The sequence below is a fragment of the Periplaneta americana genome, chromosome 9 (genome assembly GCF_040183065.1).
Source record: "Periplaneta americana isolate PAMFEO1 chromosome 9, P.americana_PAMFEO1_priV1, whole genome shotgun sequence".
Taxonomy (NCBI): Eukaryota; Metazoa; Arthropoda; class Insecta; order Blattodea; family Blattidae; genus Periplaneta; species Periplaneta americana.
The window spans coordinates 64,433,837-64,460,678 of NC_091125.1; the positions used below are offsets into that span (position 1 = coordinate 64,433,837).

At 37.0% G+C, this 26,842-nt stretch overlaps 9 non-coding genes across 9 annotated transcripts; all 9 read left to right on the forward strand.

Moving 5' to 3' along the window:
- Positions 1-1,368: 1,368 nt before the first annotated feature.
- TRNAG-UCC (transfer RNA glycine (anticodon UCC)) lies at positions 1,369-1,440 on the forward strand. Its single transcript has one exon. It is a non-coding gene; the product is annotated as a tRNA-Gly (tRNA).
- A 71-nt stretch (positions 1,441-1,511) lies between these two features.
- TRNAG-UCC (transfer RNA glycine (anticodon UCC)) lies at positions 1,512-1,583 on the forward strand. The gene has a single exon. It is a non-coding gene; the product is annotated as a tRNA-Gly (tRNA).
- A 71-nt stretch (positions 1,584-1,654) lies between these two features.
- TRNAG-UCC (transfer RNA glycine (anticodon UCC)) lies at positions 1,655-1,726 on the forward strand. The gene has a single exon. It is a non-coding gene; the product is annotated as a tRNA-Gly (tRNA).
- Positions 1,727-1,797: 71 nt separating this feature from the next.
- TRNAG-UCC (transfer RNA glycine (anticodon UCC)) lies at positions 1,798-1,869 on the forward strand. Its single transcript has one exon. It is a non-coding gene; the product is annotated as a tRNA-Gly (tRNA).
- A 71-nt stretch (positions 1,870-1,940) lies between these two features.
- Positions 1,941-2,012, forward strand: TRNAG-UCC (transfer RNA glycine (anticodon UCC)). Its single transcript has one exon. It is a non-coding gene; the product is annotated as a tRNA-Gly (tRNA).
- Positions 2,013-2,083: 71 nt separating this feature from the next.
- Positions 2,084-2,155, forward strand: TRNAG-UCC (transfer RNA glycine (anticodon UCC)). The gene has a single exon. It is a non-coding gene; the product is annotated as a tRNA-Gly (tRNA).
- A 71-nt stretch (positions 2,156-2,226) lies between these two features.
- On the forward strand, positions 2,227-2,298 carry TRNAG-UCC (transfer RNA glycine (anticodon UCC)). Its single transcript has one exon. It is a non-coding gene; the product is annotated as a tRNA-Gly (tRNA).
- Positions 2,299-2,369: 71 nt separating this feature from the next.
- On the forward strand, positions 2,370-2,441 carry TRNAG-UCC (transfer RNA glycine (anticodon UCC)). Its single transcript has one exon. It is a non-coding gene; the product is annotated as a tRNA-Gly (tRNA).
- A 71-nt stretch (positions 2,442-2,512) lies between these two features.
- Positions 2,513-2,584, forward strand: TRNAG-UCC (transfer RNA glycine (anticodon UCC)). The gene has a single exon. It is a non-coding gene; the product is annotated as a tRNA-Gly (tRNA).
- Positions 2,585-26,842: the final 24,258 nt, after the last annotated feature.

The window sequence follows — 26,842 nt, forward strand, 5'->3', positions numbered from 1 at the left end:
ATTTTATTGCGTGTGTATGTTTTTATTTATTTACTGTATTACCTTTATATTTATTATTTGGATTATTTGGTGCAGCTTCAACAAGAAATTGAATTGTTTATACTGTATATATATATATATATATATATATATATATATATATATATGTATGTGTGTGTGTGTGTGTGTGTGTGTCACTGTGCGTGTGTGTTTTTCATATCTCCCTTTTATTTTATTTGTATTATTTTTGTGAAATTTGGTATAAAGTTAGATTAGTTATAATAGTGGCAATCAATGATAACGGTAGTAATAATAATAACTGTTGTTTCACTATTTTATTATTAGTAGGCATTATTTTCGTTTTGAAGATTCAAACTGTGCATAGTTACAGCACGAATGGCCGTATGAGCTCGTGCGAAGGATCTTGTGTACATGAGTTTGTATAATTTATTATGCATCAATAAATGCACTTATCTATCTATCTATCGTATGTAAAGTGGAATATACAGTATTAGTTTCTGTTCAGCTTTTAACATTTCTTGATTGAGAATATTTTCAATATAGATACTTGATATCAAAATTCGAATGCACGCTATTGTACATCAAGATAAAAACGTTTATAACCCATTGATATATCAAGGCATAATAAGCACATAAGTTTATGACACTACACTTATTAAAAGAAAACAAATATGTGTCGTTGTTGAACACCTTCACTGTCAGTAATGATACAGGATAATCGGAAGCTTTTTCCGGGTGCACATTGTTACAGAAATTAAACAGTATTTCTCATAAAAAGAGTAGAGGCATAGGAGAATTAGTTTAAGAAGCACCCACGGCCGGCGTAATGAGTACCGGTACCACTGATGTCTAGGGTAACTTGTGTAAGTCGCAATTTTTTTAAATTAGTAGGTATAATTGTTTAAAAAAATCTATTGAAATGTTGCGATTATTATAGGCATTCGGTATATACCAACACATTTTAGTCTACGTGTCATATTAGACCAAGTATTACAGAATGATAAAGCTTGGTATAGGTTATAGGTCATCAACACAAACCATAGACATTACCCATATATTGTGCCGCGGTTTACCAGTATTGCTGGAAGATATAGTTTGTTTTGATTGCAAAAAGCATAAATATGGACAGCACCGCATGTGCCCTTTTATTTTGAAACCAAGAAGCGTGGACATCTAGCAGCAAATATCAGGTATGTCTAAGCCTTAGACATATCTCAGGAAGTCGGCTATGGTGGTGTAATGGTGAGCATAGTTGTCTTCCAAGCAGTTGATCCGGGTTTGATTCCCGGCCATCGCATTTGACACTTTTATTTTGAAATTACGAATCCTACAGTTCTACAGCAGATGTTAGATGCTTCGGAACCACCAGCGGTGGTGGTGTAATGGTGAGCATAGTTGCCTTCCAAGCAGTTGATCCGGGTTCGATTCCCGGCCATCGCATTTCAGACTTTTATTTTGAAATTACGAATCCTACAGTTCTACAGCAGATGTTAGATGCTTCGGAACAACCAGCGATGGTGGTGTAATGGTGAGCATAGTTGCCTTCCAAGCAGTTGATCCGGGTTCGATTCCCGGCCATCGCATTTCAGACTTTTATTTTGAAATTACGAATCCTTCAGTTCTACAGCAGATGTTAGATGCTTCGGAACAACCAGCGATGGTGGTGTAATGGTGAGCATAGTTGCCTTCCAAGCAGTTGATCCGGGTTCGATTCCCGGCCATCGCATTTGACACTTTTATTTTGAAATTACGAATCCTACAGTTCTACAGCAGATGTTAGATGCTTCGGAACAACCAACGATGGTGGTGTAATGGTGAGCATAGTTGCCTTCCAAGCAGTTGATCCGGGTTCGATTCCCGGCCTTCGCATTTGACACTTTTATTTTGAAATTACGAATCCTACAGTTCTACAGCAGATGTTAGATGCTTCGGAACAACCAGCGGTGGTGGTGTAATGGTGAGCATAGTTGCCTTCCAAGCAGTTGATCCGGGTTCGATTCCCGGCCATCGCATTTGACACTTTTATTTAGAAATTACGAATCCTACAGTTCTACAGCAGATGTTAGATGCTTCGGAACAACCAGCGATGGTGGTGTAATGGTGAGCATAGTTGCCTTCCAAGCAGTTGATCCGGGTTCGATTCCCGGCCATCGCATTTCAGACTTTTATTTTGAAATTACGAATCCTTCAGTTCTACAGCAGATGTTACATGCTTCGGAACAACCAGCGATGGTGGTGTAATGGTGAGCATAGTTGCCTTCCAAGCAGTTGATCCGGGTTCGATTCCCGGCCATCGCATTTGACACTTTTATTTTGAAATTACGAATCCTACAGTTCTACAGCAGATGTTAGATGCTTCGGAACAACCAACGATGGTGGTGTAATGGTGAGCATAGTTGCCTTCCAAGCAGTTGATCCGGGTTCGATTCCCGGCCATCGCATTTGACACTTTTATTTTGAAATTACGAATCCTACAGTTCTACAGCAGATGTTAGATGCTTCGGAACAACCAACGATGGTGGTGTAATGGTGAGCATAGTTGCCTTCCAAGCAGTTGATCCGGGTTCGATTCCCGGCCATCGCATTCAACACTTTCTTTGTGAAACCAAAAAGCGGTAGAGTTCTACAAGAGACGTCAGCTACTCCAGAATAATAAATGTTGGGGTACAATGGTGAGCAAAGTTGCTTTGCAAGCAGTTAATCCGGGTTCGATTCCCGGTCATCACATTAGATACTTCTATTTTGAAACCGTGAAACCTAGAGCTCTACAGCAGATGTCAGCTATACTAGAACAACAAGCGATGCTCTGGTGTAATGATAAGCATGGTTGCGTTCCAAGCAATTGATCCGCGTCCGATTCCCGGCCATCGCGTTCAACACTTTCATTTTGAAACCACGAAGCCTTTAGTTCTATAATAGATGTCAGCTGTTCCAGAATAACGAGCGATGTGGTGTAATGGTGAACATAGTTACCTTCTAAGCAATTAATCCGGGTTCAATTCCTGGCCATCACATTTGATACTTTTATATTGAAACCACGAAGCCTAAAGCTCTACAGCACATGTTAGCTGTTCTGGCACAAGTAGCGGTGGCGTTGGAATGGTAAGCATAGTTACCTTCCAAGCAGTTGATCCGGTTTCGATTCCCGGCCAGCGCACTCAATAGTTTTGTTTTGAAACCATGAAGCCTAGAATTCTACAGCACATATTATCAGCTATTTTTAAACAACTGGCTAGCGCTGGCCTTCTATGCCCAAGGTTGCGGGTTCGATCCCGGGCCAGGTCGATGGCGTTTAAGTGTGCTTAAAAGCGACAGGCTCATGTCAGTAGATTTGTTGGCATGTAAAAGAACTCCTGCGGGACAAAATTCCGGCACATCCGGCGACGCTGATATAACCTCTGCAGTTGCGAGCGTCGTTAAATAAAACATAACATTTTTTTTTAAACAGCTGGCGATGGTGGTGTAATAGTGAGCATAGTTGCCTTCTAAGCAGGTGATCCGGGTTCGATTTCTGGCCATCGCATCCAAAAGTTTTATTTTGAATCCAAAAAGTCTAAGAGTTCTGCAGCAAATATGAGCTTTCTTTTTAGTAACTAGCGATGGTGGTGTAGTGATGCCTTCCAAGCAGTTGATGCGGTTTCGATTCCCGGCCATCGCATTCGACACTTTTATTTTGAAACCACGAATCTTAGAGTTCTACTGCAGATATTAGATGTTTTGAAAAAGTCAGCGATGGTGGTGTAATGGTGAGCATAGTTGCTTTCCAAGCAGTTGGTTCGGGTTCGATTCCGGGGCATCACATTCAACCATTTTATTTTGGAACCACGAAGCCTAGAGTTTTACAATATACGTCAGCTATTCCAGAATAACCAGCGTTGGGGTGAAATGGTGAATATAGTTGCTTTGCAAGCAGTTGATCCGGGTTCGATTCTCGACCACCACATTCGATACTTTTATTTTGAAACCACGAAAACTAGTGTTCTACACCAGATATCAACTATTTTTAAGTAACCGGCGTTCCGCGCAAACAATAGGCTAAGTTTGAACAATTTTTATTCAACAAACTCGAGGATAACAATACAGATAATTTCAGTCTTTCAGGAATATACAAATCAACTTGTCAATTCCCGGAATGTTATTCTACATATATTGGACAGACAGGTAGAAATTTTAATATCAAATACAAGGAATACTGTAGTACTCATGCTGATAATTCACATTCTACTTTTAGGGGCCATATTTATTATTGTCAACATTATTTGACTAATATAAATTCTGACATGGAAATTTTACATATTAATAAAAAAGAAACAGCTTTAAAAGCTTTTAGAATGTTTAGAAATTCACAAAGATAAAATTATTAACGCACATAATTTGAATGATACGCTATCCAAGAAAAACATCTCATCTCATTTTATCAATTTATAAAAGTAGCTATTGATTCACGTAGTACCAGAACAGATATGAACCCTTGGAGACATCGCGCGGCAGTGAGTTCACATCGTCTCTCACAAAGCGACGCACAGATCGATCATCAGGTTACGTCCACTAATCTTTAGTAAGTTCATCTCAAATTATATATTTGTCCATTCTTAATTTCAATTTTTTTTTTGTTAATCTATTATTATGATGTACCGAAGTACATGTGATATTTCTGTGCAGGAATTCTGCGTTATCATATGAAAAATTCTCTCCAGTTCCGGGACTCGAACCCGGTTTTTCAGCTTTACGTGCTGACGCTTTATCCACTAAGCCTAAGGATTGTAGTCGCTATGCCGGACTGAATCCTTCTCAGTTTAAGTTCTACCTCTCAGTTTCCCTTAGGTGGCCTATCCTCATGTACTGTGTCACAGAATATTTTAATCTATGTCATAATTCATCAAGGTTTTTATGTTCTATAAGTTATGTTAGTTTTGATTCTAATAAGATGATTGTATTTAGAATTTTGGAAGAGTACATTACATATTTCATGACTTTATGCGAAGTCAATTTTGATTATAATTAGCAAACAATTTTATTATTGTATCATTACAGTTTTCAACTCTGAAGATGTGGTAGCAGTAGCCCCGAAACATGTCTGTTATAATAATCTAGGAAGTAAAATTAATTTGTATTAACGTTGTATCAGATTCACTTTTTATAATGAATTAACAACTCTTAAATAACCATTACCGTATGATCGATTTTTTTTACTATCCATAATACTCCTTGTTTTTCATGCTCTACCTAAACATAATGCTTGCCGATTGAAGGGGACTTGCCCTGCGTGTTGTATCTAAGTACTTAGGTATATATAAACATTGGCTTTCTTCTATATCGACGGAGCAGTATAATAATAATAATAATAATAATAATAATAATAATAATAATAATAATAATAATAATAATGACTTCAGTAAGAGTGTTTAAACATGACACACGATGACGAAAGAGGTCGATAACGGCGCGCACTACAGAATTGGCTACATTTTCTTTGTCTCCTACGTAACTGCTGTATATCTGCCTTTCACTTATGCACCACATGTCAACACCGTACTGCAGTCAGCACTCTATTGACTTAAGTTATATACCAGGGTTACCGAACTGGCGAGAGAGGGGTGGAAAGCTTGGGGAAAGCGTTGGTTCCCCGCCACAGAACACTTGGGTTGAAAGACGTCACTGTGCCCCGTACACAATCACGTAACACAGGCACTGAATGCAAATCCTCTCCCCTACCAAGTCAATGACGCGGGGGTAGAAGGAAGGGATGCTTGACGTTTTCGATGAGTGACGCAACGCCACAATTGTCGTCCTGTTCTGCAAGCCTGTTATATGCCTTCTTATTCTGAAAGCACTATACTTATAAACGCCTGGTATCAACGGCAGTGCTCACTGCGCTCCATCGGAGATCTCTTCTGACTTGTCAGACATCTCCTGCTGTGTTGTATTGTAATTTAATATCTGCTTTGTTACAAGTGAACAGTCGTCAAGAACAGGAACACTCCCGCCTTCTTGCTAGCTACCTACACCTCCGTGAGGTAATTCAAAATATGGGGTAGCACATACGGTTTCATTAGTTGCAGATCTGGGTTCGAACACCACGCACATGGCAATTAACCCAGGCGTCGTGATCGGGCGCGGCTGGAATCTGCTTCAGCGGATGCATTCATTATCAGCCCACTCCACCTTCCTGGCTGTTATGAATCGGTACGACAGGGTGGAGAACGTTATTTATGTGCTGAAAATTTCACAGATATCCGTGTTAAGACGTGCGATACCAGTTTCTAACCTAACTCCGCGCCATGTATTGAATGAAGGAATTCTTGGAAGTCGGAATATCACATTTTCTGCTAGTACTATTAGGCCTATTATGCTCTGATCTTGAATATAAAATTTTTCATCAGTCTTCAAACAAATGTTCTGAACATCCTATTTTTTTTTTTTTTTTAGAGATTAGGATTTTTAGCTTTGCTCTAAATCATTGATGTCAACTGATGCCCATAGGAGCAAGCGCGCGCTTTAGAGCCCAGGAGAGCCTGAGCGCTTTACAGCGGAAAGGAAAGAGACAGACGAAAGAGGCAGCTTTGTCGAACTATATACAAGAATGGCCAGCACTGATTCAATGGATAAAGGGAAGAGAACTTATTAAAACTGTATCCATGTTAATTTTTAGATTTGTCTGAAAAGTATAAGTGCATTATAAGAATGTAAGTTTTAATTTTAATGTTCATTTTTCACAAGTTTGCTTTTTTATTCAAAAGGAATATTTTCTCAACTTTTTTTACAGAAAAGTGATATTTTCAGATATGTTTGTTTAGTAGCCTTACAAGTACTAAACCAATGTTTTCGTAAATCTAATATATCGTAAATACGTATTACTGAAGATAGTGTATTAAAAATGTTTGAAAATATTCGCATGGAAAATGTTTGTAAGGAAATGAATTAACAAAGCAAATACTGTTACATCACAAAAAAAAGATATGTGCCTATGTGTTGGTAAAACGTCAGCTGTATAGCTTCAGCAGATTTCGAGGTAATTTAATATTCTGATAACAGAAAGTTGCGCACCAATATCACCTAAAACCATAATGCGATAAGAGTTTTATTATGTAATATTAGTTACAGTTAAAACATATGTTACCTAGACAACTTTGCTTTGTACTATAATATTGTTTTGATTACTTTTATAAGGCTAAAGATACCATCAATATCAATTTCAACTTATCATGTCATATTTAGTGTCTTTCTTTGGGATAACACTTTCTTTATGAATGCTGTGTTTAATTCACTTAGTACAGTATAGTTGTAGTTATTATGGAATTTGTGTGAATATTCCTTCTTTACTCTTTATTATGTTATTAACGTTTAAAACACAACTGCAATATTAGGCTAAGAAATAGGTGTTAGTATTTTGTTTTACAGACAATAAAGAAAATAACAAACAGAAAGAAGCCATATAAAAATAACGACATAAAATTTCACGTTCCCTTTGAAGTTTGTGCACCACTTGCACTGTTTTCTTAATCCAACAGGCTGCTTATTCCTCCTAGCATACCTAGCGCTTAATGCCCGCGCACGACGTCAATGTCAGAAAAATGCGGTTGCTTTGACATCACTGCTCTAGATTATGCCATTAGGAAAGTCCAAGAAAGCAGAGAGAGTTTGGAATTGAACGGGTTATGTCATCTGCTTGTTTAGGCTATGTTGGGAGAAAATTCACAAACTATTAAGGAAAAAATGGGAATTTTAATTGAAGCAAGTAAGGGGATAGGTTTCGATGTAAATCCAGAAAATACAAAGTATATGATTGTCTCTCGTGACCAGAACTAGTACGAAATGAAAATATTAGAAATTTATCCTTTGAAAAGGTAAAAAAATTCAAATACCTTGGAGCAACAGTAAGAAATATAAATCACACTCGAGAGGAAATTAAACGCAGAATAAATATGGGAAATGCCTGCTATTATTCGGTTGAGAAGCTTTTGTCATCTGGTATCCTTTCAAAAAAACTGGAAGTTATATTACCGGTTGTTCTGTATTGTTGTGAAACTTGGATTCTCACTTTGAGAGATGAACATATGTTAAGGGTATTCGAGAATAAAGTGCTTAGAAAGATATTTGGGACTAAAAGGGATGAAGTTACAGGAGAATGGAGAAAGTTACAAAATGCAGAACTGCATGCATTGTTTTCTTTACCTGACATAATTAGGAACATTAAATTCAGGCGTTTGAAGGGCAGGACATGTAGCACGTATGGGTAAATCCAGAACTAGAGTATAGAGTGTTAATTGGGAGACCAGAGAGAAAAAACTTTGGGGAGGCGGAGAGTAGATGGGAGGTTAATATAAAAATGGATTTGAGGGAGTTAGGGTATGATGGTAGGGACTGGATTAACCTTGCACAGGATAGGGACCGATGACGAACTTATGTGAGGGCGTCAGTAAATTCGGGTTCCCTAAAAGCCAATTGTAAATAAGTAAAGATTAGGACTGTTAGTATCCAGAAATGTCTCATTGAAGTGATATAGGCCTATAAATCTCCAAAGTCAGGTTTTCTAAGCGATATTGAAACGGCATTGTTAAATCTTAGACCTCATTATGATGATGCCATTGCATTGTTATGCGGGACTTCAATATAAACTTTGTAGGGCCAGACAGGAGTGATTCTCTGCAACTTAAGTCCATGTTCTCATCAAATAATACGTTTATCCTTCCTTCCAAACCCACTCTTCAAACCCTACTTCTGACAAACTTGTTTAAGTAACAATAGGCTTTTCTGTTGATTAGGTAAGCTGCTAGCTGCTTTAAGATGTTCGCTTTGTTCTTCTTTGCACGATAAAAAGAGAATACAGCTGTAATTCGAGGCCAATATCCATTAAATAATTTCACAGTGCTATGCAGTGACGGCTCTGGAAATAAGTACCACAGAGTTGTGTAACCACCAGTTTCCTTGCAATCTCTTAAATCTGTTAATTTATATTAAATGCATAGTCTATATTCTATACGTAATACTATTATCTTTTTCTTAGTAATCCAACAGTCCATTATATTAAACCACTGGCAAAATGTAGTCATTAAGCTTTGTTATTAATTATTTTTGTATTTCTCAGTATGGTAGTGATTTGCATGGTAGCCTTTAGATTTTCTGGTCTGCGAACCGCAGTAACACTTACAACTAAAATGTTTTGTGCATGTACACTTGGACTGTCTGACATAAACGCAGTTAATTCATTCATAGTGTTCTGCCCAGGGACAAGCCTTTTTCTGCAAACCCAGCTTCCTGCAGTATTTCCAATTTTCTGTCTTTCTCTTTGTCTCCGCATATGATCCATATATTTTAATGTCGACTATCATCTGATATCTTCTTCTGCCCCGAACTCTTGTCCCGTTTATCATTCCTTCCAGTGCATTCTTCAATAGATAAACGCAATCTGAGCTCTTATTAAGAGAGATATTTTTCTTTTGATATTGATTCTTTCTTGAACATCTGATATAACTTACAATTAAATGGATGTTTGCATTAATATTATTGTCACTCGTCAGTAAGACACAATAATGGTTAATACACAATTGAGTGAAATAGATAAACTTTACGTAAAATTATATTATATCCTCCTGTAGTAGTATAGTATACTATACCATACTTCATTCATAATTAAGATATAAGATGTACCTATGCGCAGAAACCAGACGTATAGTACAATATACCTGCATTTGTGACCTAACTGTAATCTGCAGAATTTTGTAAGCATTTTCCCACATGTCAGTGACTTCTTTTGAAGTGTAGAATTGTATTGAACTTTAAAAATAAAACAACAAATGCTTAGGACTCAGGATGATATGATTGCGCACACCGAAGGTAAAATTTTGCAGTATTTCGTAATGAGGCAGCACGATTGCGCACGTCATACACTTCCGCAGCGACGGAATTCAAATTCTTCGTGACTAGCAGTTTGTTGGTGTGTGCAGTGAAGGAATTGTCAGGCTCGTCGTGACTATCAGTCTGGTTTGTTGGGATGTGCAGTGAAGGAACTGTCAGGTTCGTCGTGACTAGCAGTCCGGTTCGTTGGAGTGTGCAGTGAAGGAACTGTCAGGTTCGTCGTGACTATCAGTCTGGTTTGTTGGGGTGTGCAGTGAAGGAACTGTCAGGTTCGTCGTGACTATCAGTCTGGTTTGTTAGGATGTGCAGCGAAGGAACTGTCAGGTTCGTCGTGACTAGCAGTCTGGTTTGTTAGGATGTGCAGTGAAGGAACTGTCAGGTTTGTCGTGACTAGCAGTCTGGTTTGTTGGAGTGTGCAGTGAAGGAACTTTCAGGTTCGTCATGACTATCAGTCCGGTTTGTTGGGATGTACAGTGAAGGAACTGTCAGGTTCGTCGTGACTAGCAGTCTGGTTTGTTGGTGTGTGCAGTGAAGGAACTGTCAGGTTCGTCGTGACTATCAGTCTGGTTTGTTAGAATGTGCAGTAAAGGAACTGTCAAGTTCGTCGTGATTATCAGTCTAGTTTGTTGGGATGTGCAGTGAAGGAAGTGTCAGGTTCGTCGTGACTATCAGTCTGGTTTGTCGGGTTATCCAGTGAAGGAACTATCGTTTCATGGTGACTAGCAGTCTGGTTTGTTGTGTTGTGTAGTGAAGGAACTGTCAGGCTCGTCGTGACTATCAGTCTGGTTTGTTGTGTTGTGTAATGAAGGAACTGTCGGTTCATCGTGACTAGCAGTCTGGTTTTGTTGGAATGAGCAGTGAAGGAACTGTCAGGTTCATCGTGAATATCAGTCTGGTTTGTTTTGATGTGCAATGAATGATCTGTCAGGTTCGTCGTGACTATCAGTCTGGTTTGTTGTGTTGTGTAGTGAAGGAACTGTCGGTTCATCGTGACTAGCAGTCTGGTTTTGTTGGGATGTGCAGTGAAGGAACTGTCAGGTTCATCGTGAATATCAGTCTGGTTTGTTTTGATGTGCAATGAATGATCTGTCAGGTTCGTCGTGACTATCAGTCTGGTTTGTTGTGCTGTGTAGTGAAGGAACTGTCGGTTCATCGTGACTAGCAGTCTGGTTTTGTTGGGATGTGCACTGAAGGAACTGTCAGGTTCATCGTGAATATCAGTCTGGTTTGTTTTGATGTGCAATGAATGATCTGTCAGGTTCGTCGTGACTATCAGTCTGGTTTGTCGGGCTATCCAGTGAAGGAACTATCGGTTCGTCGTGACTAGCAGTCTGGTTTTGTTGGGATGTGCAGTGAAGGAACTGTCAGGTTCATCGTGAATATCAGTCTGGTTTGTTTTGATGTGCAATGAATGATCTGTCAGGTTCGTCGTGACTATCAGTCTGGTTTGTCGGGCTATCCAGTGAAGGAACTGTCGGTTCGTTTGGGATGTGCAGTGAAGGAACTGTCAGGTTCTATTACTCTTAATCTCCAGCTAGACGTATTCTCAACCCATAGTAGATATCTTAATCTCAAGCTAGACGTATTTTCAACAACCCACACCGTTTGACTGCACTAAGGTTCTCCTAGTATCCACGTTTTGAGCAGGCAACTGCACTTGTCCCTAGACCAGGTCACTCCGTGCGTCACCAGCCGGCGTTCAGGGAATGTTACTGATTGATAATGGAATGGAGATTGGAGTGATATTGATGTCTTATGTAGGAAAATAGGAGAACCCCGAGGAAATCCCCAGGTGTGACGTTGTCCGCCACAAATGTCACTATACATTTTTTAACTGAAAAATTACAGCTCTGACTACAACGCGAACACGGATCACTTGTGTAGCAGACTGAAGTTCTGGCCACTCACTCATCTAGAGGCGCATTATTTTTTTTCTCTTTTCCTCTTTGTGTTTTTCTTCCTTTCTTCTTTCTTGTCTTCTTTTATTCTTCCAATCCCTCTTTTCTTCTTAATGTATTATTTTAGTCCGTTATTTAACGACGTTGTATCAACGATTAAATTATTTATCGTTGATTGAATTGGTAATATCAGGATGGTATTTGCAGAGCCGAAACTGAGAATTCCCCAAAGAATTACCCGACATTCGCTTACAAGTGGGAAAACTTCGGAGAAAAGCCAACCAAGTATTCAGCCCGTTCGGGAATCGAACCTATGTCCGAGCTCACCTCTGCATCAGAAGCTAAACTCTTTCACTGACTGAAGTATGCCAGTGGCTCCATTCTTCATTAATTTCATCCGATTTTCTTTATTATTATTATTATTATTATTATTATTATTATTATTATTATTACTATTATTATTATTATCATCATAATTCCTTTCTTTCTTTCTTTCTTTCTTTCTTTCTTTCTTTCTTTCTTTCTTTCTTTCTTTCTACCATTCCATTTTTGCTTATGTCCTTCCGTCATATTTTTATACTTAATCCTTATTTCTATATCCATTTCCTTTCCTTCCTCGTAATGTTTTCTTCTTCGTCTATTTTCTTTCTTCGTTTCTTTTTTGTTTCCTGCTTTCTTTTCTTTTTTCTTACTTTATTTCTTTATTTTTTCATTTCATCTTACCTTCTTATTTATTTCCTTCTTGCTACTTCCTACATTCTGACATAACTTATTTCTTCTTTCCATGATTTATTTCTTTGTCTTTTGTCTTATTTCTTAATTTTTGACATTTTTTTCTTTATTTAATCAACACATTCTTTCTTCCTATCTTATTCTGTTATTTTCATTATCGTACTTTGTTTCTGATTTCTCTTGTTTGTTATTTATTACGTCGTATTTCATTGTTTCTTATTCTTTCTTCTGTTAAATATCTTTACTATTCCTTATACATTACATAATTATAATATATAATCTTTGCTGTTGGTAGAACTTCGATAAACAGTCGGATAATCAGAAGAAATATGATCTATGTCGGAATGATTTTCTTTAAGTCCGATTTATGTGTCGGAATGTATACAATAAGTATTTCTAGTTGCGGTAATTTAATTCTGATAGCTGCCGCAATGACAGTTATTGGGTGTGGCGTTGAACGTAATGATCATGAATTATCCTTCCGCCACAATTCTCTTTTTTAGTTTGCGTTTGCAGAGAGCAACATATACGACTTTCGCTTACTGAACAGGCAAAACGGATCTTAACAAAAACTTCGTCTTATCGATTTATGATTCTCAGGTTCCACGTTTAAGAGAAAGAAAATAAGTTTATAAAACTAGAATAACCTACCTTGAGGAATACTGGGTTAAGTTGACCTTGAGGAATTGCAGTTGAACGTGAGTCTTCTGACGTCAAGGCAAGCGGAGTGGACCAAAGGGATGCGGTATGATATCAAGCACATAAACTGTTAGATATTCTTGGTGAAATGACTTTTTTAACATGAACAAAACATAATCATTCTTATCAACATCTTTCATGCTCTAGGCATCTATTTCCTGTGGTAATTTACATATATGTTCTCCAAGATTTCTTTGGGTAGCCTATTTTCCTTCTGCAACTGGGTTTCTAATCTTGCAATAATAATTGTTGAAGCAGGCTTAAAATTTATATTCGCTATACGTGAAATATCCAGTTATTTCTGTATTCGTTTATTTCATGATTTAAATTGCACTCATTTTTAACTCTTCTCATTAAAAGTGTTACGTGTATTGTATATTTTTCTATATTCCATTACAGCAGAGGTGGGCAAATGTAGTACATTTAGAACTTTTAGTACTCGACTTCTCTACCTACGCCCTCTAGTTCACCTGTACCGGCAGGATTTGTTTACATGCTTTATTGTACTCACTCGCGTAGTTACCAGCAGCGGCTTAATAAGGAAGAATACCTCTTTCAAAGGAAGTAAGTGAATCTAAGAAGGCAAGGAAATATATCCATAAGGAATGGGAAGAACAATATCAATTTTTGTGAGGAAGGGGAGAAAACTGAATACCATACTAATCTAATTCTTCGTGTGATGGAATCTTTCACTATATACACGAGCAATTACTAACTTGAACTAAACTATGTTAATGAATTAAAGAAAATCTCAAGTTACTATTGGATATACTGTTCATTTATTACTATTTCCTTTTGTGTTTCAAAGAGAGAGGTTTACATCGATGCGTAATTTCTAAAATAAAGGCAAGTTATCAATGTGCCTAGTTAATAAATGAATAGAAAATTTACTTGTACAGTACTTAAAATAATTTTGAGGTTTGAAGGCAACTTCAAATAGCTAAATGTACTGTAAATTACATTAGATTCTTTAAATAAAGTATTTATTTTATTTTATAATTATTAAATTTATTTTACGTTAAGCACAAGAGACATAATATGAAAATTAAAACACATAGTAATTATTGGGTCATAGCATTATTAATTAGGTAAACCATACAGTTATTGGCCACTTAAGGAAAATTTTGTGTTTGAATGTCGAAGATTTCAATGCATTATATTGTAAGAAGGAACTGTTGGTGCATCTGTAATTGTCAATTATTTCTTTATTGAAATCACTGTTACAAAAATGGAATCAATAATACGGTGTGATACTAGTGACCAAATAAAATTAGTATGTATGAATTTATAGTTATTGGCCACTGCTTGACAGTTATTGGCCACTGTCTGCATAGTTATTGGCCACTTCACAATTATCAACTATAATATACATTTATTTTTGTTTTGGCTGCAAATATTATTTTAAACTGTTGCTATTATTTCTATCAGTTATTTACACATGCATTGCACTGCCCTAATAGGCCTACTAGTTTTATGTAAAATATAAATCCACATGTCTCTTTAGTGTATAGACCCTTAATTATATGTTGCCAGCTTGTCAAGTTCTTCAAGGTAATCATCATCCTCCGAACTACCCTTAAGCCGATACTGTTACGCGAATCTTCTCCTTTATAAGAAAATAGTGCCATAGGGAGATATCACCATCTTTTTCAGGAATGCGTTGTCTGTGTTTGCGTCAAATACAATTTACATAAAATACTTTTTCACATTCTTCACATCAAATTTTACTGTAAGCTTCTTGCAAATGTCACAAATTGGACTTGATTCATTTTGCAATTCTCTGAAGAGTGTTCATTTTGTCGTTTGTGTTTTCTCTTTTCCTTCTTTCGCAACTTCACGTTTTCTCTTTCTTTTTTCTTTTCTTGGACAACTTTCTGTTCGCGCTTCTTTCTGTGCATATCCTGGTAGCTCTATAATTTTATCGAAAACGGCATTCTTTCTATATCATGTTTGCCTTCTCTTTTAGGTGTCTCTGGCCACACCAGAAACTTGCCAATAGTTGTATTCTTGACTCTTTTTAGCATGGAAGAAGTTTTCTCATTTATGTTTGTTTTTACTTCGTTATTTAACGACGCTGTATCAACTACGAGGTTATTTAGCGTCGATGGGATTGGTGATAGCGAGATGATATTTGGTGAGATGAGGCCTAGGATTCGCCATAGATTACCTGACATTTGCCTTACTGTTGGGAATAACCTTTGAAAAAACCCAACCAGCCTAAGCAGGGATCGAACCCGAGCCCGAGCGCAACTCCTGATTGGCAGACAAGCGCCTTAACCGACCGAGCTACGCCGGTGGCTCTCACATGTTTCCACAATGTTGACTACTGCAACCTGCATTCACACTAGTTGATGTATTGTCATGAGGAGTCGGCCACTGGCGTAGGTCAGTCGGCTGAGGCACTTGCCTGCCGATCCAGACTTGCGCCTGGGCGTGGGTTCGTTCCCGCTTGAGATGATCATTTGGTTGAGTTTTTCCGAGGTTTTCCCCAACAGTAAGAAGAATGCCAGGTAATCTATGGCGAATCCTGGGCCTCATCTCGTCAAATACTATCTCGCTATCACCAATCTCATCGACGCTAAATAACCTAGTAGTTGATAAAGCGTCGTTAAATAGCCGACAAAAAATACAAAATATAAAAAATTGTCATGGATAGTCAGATTCCAGGGTTCATCTCTTGCATTTTATAATAGGTGTAATTGTCAATATTGTCAGCTTCTTGTTGAGTACAGGGTTGTTTCCGAACTCTGATAACGAATTTGAATGACGTCACGTGCGTCAGGAATCACACCGACAGCTGAATTGCGGCGAGAGGTGACAGACCAGTAGTGAGTGATTTCATAATCAGAGTGCACGGTGTATCACAGTAGCGATGCCCAAGAAAATCCAACCTTTCCGGGAGGTGTACATAACAACTCTTTCCGATGCCAAGTACAGTTACATGAAAATCATAGGAGCCTGCAAAAAAACGTGTTTTCATTATTTCCAAGAAAGGCATTTTGTGGTACTTAATAAGACTGGCAAAGCTCAGATGGGATTAATTCCAGAGTGGAAAAAACATGCAAATCCACTCCCCGTCACAAGTCGCCGCACCCCACGAGATGATACAAATTAATTCCATTCGAGTTTTACCAATCTTATTAAGTACACAGAAGATGCCTTTCTTGGAAATAACGAAACCTCGTTTATTGCAGGTTTCTTTTACTTTCACTTAACTGTACTTGGCATCGGAAAGGGTTGTTATGTACCCTTCCCAAATGGGCTCAATTTTCTTGGGAATTTCTGCTGTGAGTCGCCGTGCACTCTGACTATGAGATCACTCACTACTGGTCTGTCACCTCGCGCCACAGTTCAGCTGTCGTGTGACTCCTAACGCACATTATGTCATTCAAATTCATTATCAGAGATCGGAAACAACCCTGTAGACTTGTCTGCATCCAGTGTTCGATGTGAAATTACATTTTCAGAACACTCATTATCAATTTCCTCCTAAGCTATAAGATTCAAATCACCTTTCCGTTTTAGCATTCTTTATTTTGATCTTTAGGGTTGTCTTATGAACACCATTCTTCTTAGCAATGACTTTAAATGAACTCCAGTGAGTTTCCAATTCGTCCAATGTTGCCTTCATCGCCTCTGTCTTATAGTCAGCCCATTTTGGAGTCTTAAAAATAACCTAACCAGGGCATAAAATAAATAAGAATAGTTATTGGCCACCCATTAAGAAAGTTATTGGCCACGTGGCTAATAACTATGCACACATTTAATAGACTGAAAATAAAAATATTAGTGAAATAGTGGCATTTAATAAGTTAAATGAAGGAAAATAATTGATTTTTTAAATTATTTTAAAATTACAGTGGCCAATAACTGAAAAATGCGTTATAATTAAACAGTTATTAGCCAGTAAATTTTCAAAATTTAGAGATTGTATTTTATTACGATTTATAAGTGTAAAGTGAAAATAGAGATGTACTTACCTCATAATTGGAATAATAACGAATACCAGTTAAAAGAAACAGCATTTATTACGAATCAACCACAACACAGTTCTTAAGAATTTCACAAGAAACCAAAGCCTGGGAACATATGTTTTGCAGAAACTTCTGTTTCATCTCACAGTGCTATCTGTTGTTGAAAATTAAAGTAACTACCAAATAAGAACACATGCTGCTACCATCTGGAAAAATATGAATTAATTATTTGCACATCCTGTCTTATAATAACACAACAAAGTTCAAGTGGCCAATAACTGTAGGGTGGCCAGTAACTGTATGGTTTACTACAAATTTATCATCTAACATAATTTGTCCTGAACTTCATACCATCCTAGCGTTTGTTCTTATGGAAATAGTTTAAATCACTGATTCTGAACATAAAAAGTGAGTCCATTAAACATATTACAAATTAAAACTATACTATGTAGGATGCAGTAACAACAGTTTTATTCGCTGTGCGTGGTACAATAAGAATTTGTGGTTTCATCATTGCATGGGCAATTCACATTTTTCTTCTGTTTATGTTCAGTGAAGACAACCAGAAGGGGTGGAAGGACAGAATAAGAGAAATCGAGAAGGGATAGTGGGCAGGTTCTAAGAAAGACGAACCTGTGTCAGTGGGCTTTTTATTGTAGTTGTGTACTTATTGTAAAATATATTGTTATAGGTTTAATTTATGAGACCATTAAACAACCTTACCCCTTTAATATACTATGAGTTTGTTTAATTCCATGAAATCAGTTCGTATTTTGTTCGCAATGATAGACCCTATTTAACTCTGCGTTTACAGACGTTGAGTTGCAGCCTTGTTCACCCTCGTCTCTGCCACACGCTACACTCAAAAGGCTCCGCAACTACTAAATTCACATAGATTCACATCGATATTCGCAGCTTTTCTGGCACATCATCTTACACTAATAAAACGTATCAGTGTGCAAAATTTGAAGGTCCTACGCAACCTTCCAGTGTTGAACATTCCTTTGTGAGAATAAAAGTAAGACTATGCTGAGATTCAGCTTCAATGAAGATGAGGCGGGTCAACCGCAGACCCTGTCACCAGTCACGTAGCAGACCCACCCTGCAATGTTGCCCATTTGGGCTAGGAGCATTCTGAAATACTACAAATAATAATAATAATAATGATAATAATACAACAGCAGCAGCAGCAGCAGAGGAATGTACAGTACAAAGCTCCCCTCCTCCCTGCCCAACCCTCCCGCACGTGCATATTGCAACACCGTGGAGACACTCTGCTCTGCTCTGATAGGCCACACTCCATATTCAGTCAAGTTTGACGTTCAGTATAGTTAATCCTGGAATATGTTTTTTTTTTGAAAGATAAAACAGAGAGATCCCCCTCTATCGGCCTTTCCCTGATTGGTGTACATCAATTGAGCGCGAAAGGATTAAAAATGCATCAGTTGCGCGGGGTCAGTTTTAGGTATAGTCTACATCAGTTGAGCAATTTGCATTTACAAGAATTTGCAATTGAGTTCCTAGAGCACATTAAAGTAAACCAAGATTTTTTTTAGTTAAATTATGTTTTCTGGCGAGTAAACTGTCCACCTGTCAGGAAAAGGTAACTGATACTGCTTCAGTCCGTCCCATGAATGTGTTCAGTCCAATAAAATTACAACATTAATTTTGAATTCTGTCCGAAACTGGCTTGACTTCGAGTTCCTACAAAATGTCTTAATTTGATTTTATATTTTATTTTATCCGTCTTAGTATTTATTTTATTATTGTAAATATTTTTGTTTTATCACTATTATTATTATTATTATTATTATTATTGTTATTATTATTATTATTAATGAATTATTTTGTATTACAATCTTTGTATCATTTCTGTCACGATTATTTTACTTTATTTTATTATTATTATTATTATTACTATTATTATTATTGTTACTATTGTTACTATTACTTCTATCATCAGCATTATTATTTGATCCCTGTAAAATTTATGTAGACTACTGGACTGCACCCGAGCACGAGCATATGCTCATTTCGGGTATCTATATATATGTATTCATTTCAAATGTAAATTGTAAATAAATTTGAATTTGAATATGAATTTGATTTGTAGTCTTGCGATGTGTATTTAGTAGCTTTTCTTTAAAATTTCACCTCTACTGCCTTTATTCTATATTTATCTGTTTCTTATTTTTGCTCAAATCTCACATACGTATAAAAATCAAGGTACAGTCAAAATGTTGTGTATTTTCAATCTGGCATGTTTCTGAATTTGGTATATAATTTTATAATATCTTCTTAATGATACCTGTTATTTGGAGGAAGTTGCAAGCTTTCTGTTTATATTCTTTCCTTTTTGGTGTGAAAAAGTCGCTGTATTACGTATTTTTAAACTAGGTTTTGGGATATAATGCACAATACGCAGTAAGGGAAGTGAGACGGCAGAGTGCTGCATTGAAGTTAAATCGCTCGCTTGAACTGGTCGAATGTCGCACCCTCGAGTGAGATAAGATCGGTCGTGATACGCTCGTAATAAATAGAAGCACAGTACAAGGTCATCTCACCGACACGTCTTATCTTGTATGGAAGGCGAAAGGTAAGATACACATGTTTTGCTCACACGGTAAAAGTAAGGCTTTATTTTCTGCGTTTATGGCAAACGTTTAATGGAACATACCAAAACAGTAACATGGAGTGATAAATAAAATAGTATGATAAACTTCGATATATAGTTATTATTGCTAATTAATAATTATTCAATATTAGATTTATTACATATATAATATGATAGGTCCATACACAGTTTTCCGCCTATATACTGCGACAATGTAGAAACGTTTTACAAAATATTATTGATATAGCAGTAGATTAATAACAATATTGGTACAGAGATAACGTCACAGAAAATATAATAAAACGAATAATCATGCTGCACAACTATTACAGACGAAAAAGATTGATACACTAATTATTAGAGATTATTATTATTATTACTAGAAAACTTGATACGGTTCTTGCATTATCGTGATTGTGTTCTCTGTTTATAATAATTACATTTACATCCAATAACATCTATCAGATATGGTAAAAACAAAATCACTCCTGTTGGGGAAAAAAAAACATTTACCTACAACATTTATATTACATTTTAAAGGAAGTTTTGTAGTAGTTGTAGTATGGAGAGGTTAGTTAAACACTGCAAAGTTTTGAAATGATAAACATCCATGACGTTACTACACAGTTCATCACTGTAACAAGAACAAATGTCTAACGCTCGGCTTATATCGTTCGAGGATTTATCGCTCGCGACAATTTTACCCATCATGCATGTGCGCTACCTATCGGATTATGCTATGAACTACTTGGCGCTCGAGCGAAAACTCCGATGGAGACCTCTGTGATTCTGTATGCTACGGTTTGGAATACCGCCACTGGTCTCTATGGATAGAAAACATACCGTTAGTGAAAAATGGCATACCGTTACTGAAAAAAAATATGATCCGTAAATAATTCCTTATAAATTCTTTCACAGCAAAGTGTGCTATCTCTTTGCTTCTTAGATCTAAACCATAGTCTTCTGGAACGCATATTTACACACATTTATTTCAGAAGTCAAAGCGTGTAATTGTAGCATTTCAAGTATAGAAGATTGTGATGGCCATTGTTGCCAATTTAGTGACTATGTCATCAGATCTTATTCTTTTAAAATATTTGTCAGTGACAAATATCGTTACTTATCTATTATTTAAAAAGGGTTACATACAGTACTGTTTTAAGTACTCGCACTTTGAAGATTTAACATTATTTTAAATGATGTCTCAATGGACATTGCAAAATAATGTAGTAAATAACTGAAGTAAATTAAAATTATTTTGTCAAGAAAATTAATGTGTTGCGTAAGCTACAAATACTCGTGTTACTGACTAAATGAAACAGTTTATTGTATATAGACCTATCATGTTCGTAAATGTTGAAAAGAGTGGAGGGGGAGAGAGTAGATCTACGTCTTTCTAAATCGAGTTATGCAAGGGTAAAATCTTGGGGTAGCGTACCGCTTCTGGTTTTTTTGCCACTTCCCTCACTGACAATACGTAATAGCGCAGTACGGTCCCAGGTAGATTTACACGAGATTATTGACACTATTACGTATGTAGACTATGTGAAGGGTTCAGAACCATAGTGGGCCAAGCGCCATTTACTAAAACCGTAGAAAACAAGGGTTAAAATGAAGTTATTACTATAATTCAATGAAAACATATAGCAAGTAATATAAAGTATACACATTAAAATTAAATGATATATCAATCTTCATTAAATTACGGTATTCACTTAACTTTAACCCTTGCTTTCTCCGTTTTTAATAAATGGCGCTTGGCCCACTATGGTTCTGAACTCTTCATGTGTTTTCCTCAACGAACCACAAGAAGTTTTGGTAGAATTTCAAAGTTTAATGTTTAAGTTTTATGTTTGTAATTTCCTTAAAACACATTAAGATTTCACGTTCCTCATGCAGCGATGTAAGTTACCGTATGTGAGACGAAATGTGTTATTTTAGGATCGAAACAGGGCGAGTGAGAAGAATTCATTCCCCATGTTATATATGTTCTGTAGTCGTAAATCACTTTCGTCTTTTAAAGTCTTCTCGAATTGTTTCCTTTCTTATTCTCCTGAGTTGGCAATCAATTTCTCCACCAGCACGTCGTAGTGTTGCGACCTTGTGGCACCAATTCAGGCAATTCGTTCTGCTCAATTTCAAACGGAAATTAAGTTGTTGGTAGAATTCCTAAAATTTTACCGCACTGTGATGGCTAAAGTTATTACTATTAGTTTAAAGAATTCATCAGTCCTTTTCCGTCCCTTAAAACATGTCCTCGTTTCCTCTCCTCCCTCTTTCTTCTCCTTTTGACATATAACTATGTATTTCCCCTCTAGACATGGTGAATAATTTTGGAATTGGCTGGCCGTCACATAAATATGCAACCCCCTCATTTAATTTCCTTGCATTTCCCTTATTCTTCCCGTTTTAACCTTATCCTGCTTGTCTTTCCTTTGTTCTCTTTCTAATTCCTTCATTATCATTTTATGGTCCTTATTTTCCTGTATTCACATTGTTCTCATTGTGTTCCCTTTTTCTCCTTTTATTCCCATTGTTCTCCTTCTATTCCTGTTGTTCTTCTTGTCTTCCCCTTGGTCTTCTTGTATTTCTCCTGTTCTCTTTGTATTCTCCTCGTTCTCTCTGCCTTTCCCATTTTATTCTATACTCCTCTTATTCTCCTTGTTTTCCTCTATTTCTCCCTTTTCGCCTGTTCTTCTTATCTTCGTTTTGTTCTCCTTATATTCCCTTTGTATGTTTCTTCCTTGTTCTTCTTATATTTTCCTGTTTCACTTGTATTTCCGTTGTTCTCATTGTCTCCTCGTTATCCTTGTATCCTTCTTGTTTCACTTCTCGCACCACCCACATGTAGTTCTATGTACAAATATACAGTATAGGGAGTCCCATTTATCTTGTGCACCTATTATAACTTTTTTGTTTGGTTAGATATCGGAATTTTTGTTTTTTCAGAGTTATGTCAGAACGATAAGTGTAGAGATTTGGTGCATGTAACTACAGGGACATCATTTTATTTTTACTTCAATTTTTATTGTACCTGAGTTTTTGAATGTACTTCCCTCCCACCCCTTCCACTAATGAAGTTCAACCGTCCTCCACACAGATCCAAGACCGCATATACAGTCATAGCAGCCTTACGATCATAGTAAACAGTACGTTCCAAAAATATGTTCGCGTTTTCCAGTGACGAAAGATCTTTCAATATTGAATCATTTTCCATTTGCCTACGTTACATCCCGGTTTCCCCCACCTGCTTCTATTCGCCTCTCTGTAATGCTAGTGGTTGGGCTGTCTTAGCTCTTTTCTGGGAACATTAATTTCTGTTAGGAATTGGACGTCTACGTAATATTATACCCATACAACTGTTTAAAATAACTTAAATAAAAGTGCCTCGTTTTATTAACTGTCACGTGATTTCCTCCCTTTCTACCACGCTGCGACGTAACCATTTGGACGGACAGTAGATAGTATGTCTGAGTAATTTTATCTTTTCGGATCGGGCAGAAGTGAAGATTGAATTTACAGTACATAAGGCCTCTTTTACAGAGTAGGTACAGAATTATTTCAACATGAGTTACTGATGCGAAGTACGAACTTGGTAATTGGAATTACGTACAATAGTCTATAGTGCGATAATATGCACATTAGAACTGAAGCCTGTATCGAAATGAACGGCCACCATTTTCAAAAATGTGTTTAAATATCCATATTATGATTATTATTCAATTTAACTTCATTCTCTATATTGTACGCTAATGTGCTATAGACAGTATAATATACACTGCATAATGAATACGTCTGCATGGAAAGCTCAGTTCGTGAGTAAAAACACTCATCGTTAATACTGTACTGTATTTTGATTAAACAAAAACCTAATGAAAATTATCAAACTCAAAATCGCGATATTTTCTAGTTTACGTAAATGGATGAACTACTTTTCTTCCCTCCTATACTAGTAAAGTGATTTGTTTGTATATTACGCCAGTATCATCGAACTCCAGTTGTGGAAGGGGGTAGCAAACGGTGTTTCCGGTTCTTAATCGTTGATCCAAAGGTATAGCCAGGTTAATATTAGAAATGTTAGTAAAAATAAAATGATGTCCCTCTACATTATGGTACAAGATACACGTGACGTCATCAATTTTTAAATAGCACTACATACTTTAATCATGTTAAATTATTACACAAATTACGTCAAGTAATTCATGTTGTGGAAAGATGTATCAAATCTGAAATATAAATTTTATGTTTCAGAAAAGAATACATGTTAGTTTTAATGTTATTTGAGAGATACAATATTATCTAAGTTGATAAGGCGTTTCATAATTAATGTCATGTTCCCCTTCCGTTTGACTTCAAAGTCTCGTATCTTCCTGAACAACGTACTATGTATATTTAACGTAATTCTAGTGAATGCAGCTTCATCTGTAAGAACGAGTGAGTACCTATTCACATGCAGAAACCAAGCACAATAAGTTTCTGTCAAGTATTCTCTGAATATGATATCGATACAGATTTTGATATTGTAAAATAAGTCACATGTGACACTTTCTCCACAGTTGCCATCTTTCTGATTCTGCCACCATTATTGTCTTCAATATTATTGAGAATCCACTTTTTTAAATCAACCATCCTAGTATTCATGGATATTCCGATATCTGAAACTCGTTTTTAAACAAAGCGATATTCCGAAGACTTGCGTCTATATCTCTGTAAAGTCTTCGTATTTGGCATACAGACGGCTTGCTTCAGAAGCTTTGCATTCAAAACGTCCATATGTGAAATACATGTCTAGTTTTTCTTGGTTTTACTACACAAGTTTATAAACAAGATGCAATAGTACAGTATATTTTTATGCATCCTAGCATTATAAACAGTTTGTTACTACATCCAATATCGTGCGTAATCGGCTTATTATGGCATGCATGCCAATAATAGCAATGACGTATTCGCTATGACGTAATACCGGAACGCTTGCATGGGGATGCATGCAACTTGTCTGGATATCTTGCTTACCGCTTCTATGCGCCACGTAACAAGTAATGAAATTCAGGACAGAAAGTAACGTATCATCTATTTCTAATCTTTAACAATTTTGTATCACTTTTGTAATATCACATAAAACAGTTCTGTGGTTCAGAGAAACTGTATTAACAAAATAAAGGATCATTTGTAACATACAATTTGATACTTACGGTATGACTAGAGTTTGCAATACCTGTAAGGTCATCCATTTCTCTTTATTGAATGCCAATTCCAGGCGCAACTAATCGATACAATCAATATGAACATATCAACACTTATGTCAGCTATGGATGCCGAATTATTTCGTAATTTATTTTCTACAATTTATAATGCTAAAATGCCATAAAGTCTTGTATCCAACTCTTAATCTTATTATGACACTCGTGAAAATGGTCGCATTATGTAACAGGCTGAAATAACACAGAAACACTACGTGATTAGTGAAAATCAGCATGACCTTGCACGACTTACATACTTCATCTTCGTATTATCTAACGCTCTTCGTCAGCAGTTCATTAGATCCATAGACTTCTTCATAGTTCATTGAAAGGATTCCTGGAACACAAAAAGAACTGTAACATGAGATTAAAATTATTTCTAGCTTGTGTGTACAAGATCAATTTAATCATTCTCGGGTCATAACTTCGTTCTCGAAGTGAATTTCGTATCTTTTGATATGTTCCGGTCCCAAATTCCTGTATCCTCGTGGAGCATAGGACAGGATTAGTTTATGTATTCTGCTTGGAGACATAAGGTCTACATACAGTGCGTCTGGGCCATATGTCCGCGGTGATTGACCGGCCGGGTGCCCGGTGGGAGGTGTTTCAGACCATCCGTATCAGCCATTTTCCTCGAAAACTATATGATACTGGTTGTTCATAAAAAATTTTGATGACCAAAACCAATATAAAGAATTGATTGGTGGTAGTACAATTCTCCGTAACAAACCGGAAGTAGGGGTACCTATATTCAACTTCGAAATTTCAAATGAGAACATAGGTCATTGAAGGTACCATTGGAAACTACTTTTAAAAAGAAACAACTTTTACTGAAACGTTTTTTTATAACTCTTATTGTTTACTCACACAGCAACAAAAATAGTATCTTCTGAAAAATGCTGTTTGTTTTTTATGTACATACTGTACCGGTAAACACTGCAGGTCTTGAAACCAAGTCACTTTCCACTGTCTTTTATTTTGTATAGCAACAGTGAATTTTGTTTATTCGCTCATATCACGTCGTCTGCCTTTGGGTTTGCTATTTGGAAAATGCCATTCACAAATGAAGAAGCATTCGATATGTCGATGATACTTGGAGAATGTCATCGGAACTGCAGAGAAGCAGCACATGTTTAGCAGAGAGATATCCATTGCGCGCCCATCATTCGTACAATGTTTATCAATGTCTTGCAAAGCGTGTGCGTATAAACGGCTTCGTGCAACGAAACACAAAGGTGAGCGAATCAGACAACCTACCATATTCATCTCCATCAGGAACTTGGAGGACATGTCTTTCAGACTCGTGTTGATTTATGCAACTGGTTTCTAAACACGGACCGTGATTTCGAGCTCAGAATTCTGTGGACTGATGAGGCAACTTTCAAAAGTAATGGTCAGGTGAATCTCTACAATGCCCACTATTGGTCTCCAGTTAATCCACATTGCCTACGTGAAGTGGATTACGAGCACGTGTGGAGCCTCAACACATGGTTTGGCTGCCTCGGACACCGAGTCATAGGACCATACTTTTTTGAGGAGAACTTGAATGGTAGAGCGCACGCTTCCTCCGAAACATTTCGCACAAGTTGCTTCATGATGTACCCCTTGCGCTTCGGTTAACGATGTGGCTTCAGCAGGGTGGCTCGGCGAGTTATTAACAGGTTGTTTTCCCTACGGTGGATTGGACGAAAAGAACCAGTAGCTTGGTCGGCCCGATCTCCTGACTTCGCTCCAAATTACTTCTTCTTATGGGGGAGAATTAAAGACACGATCTTCCAGGTGCGTCCAACAACTAGAGAAGACATGAACCAGAGAATTAGAGAAGCC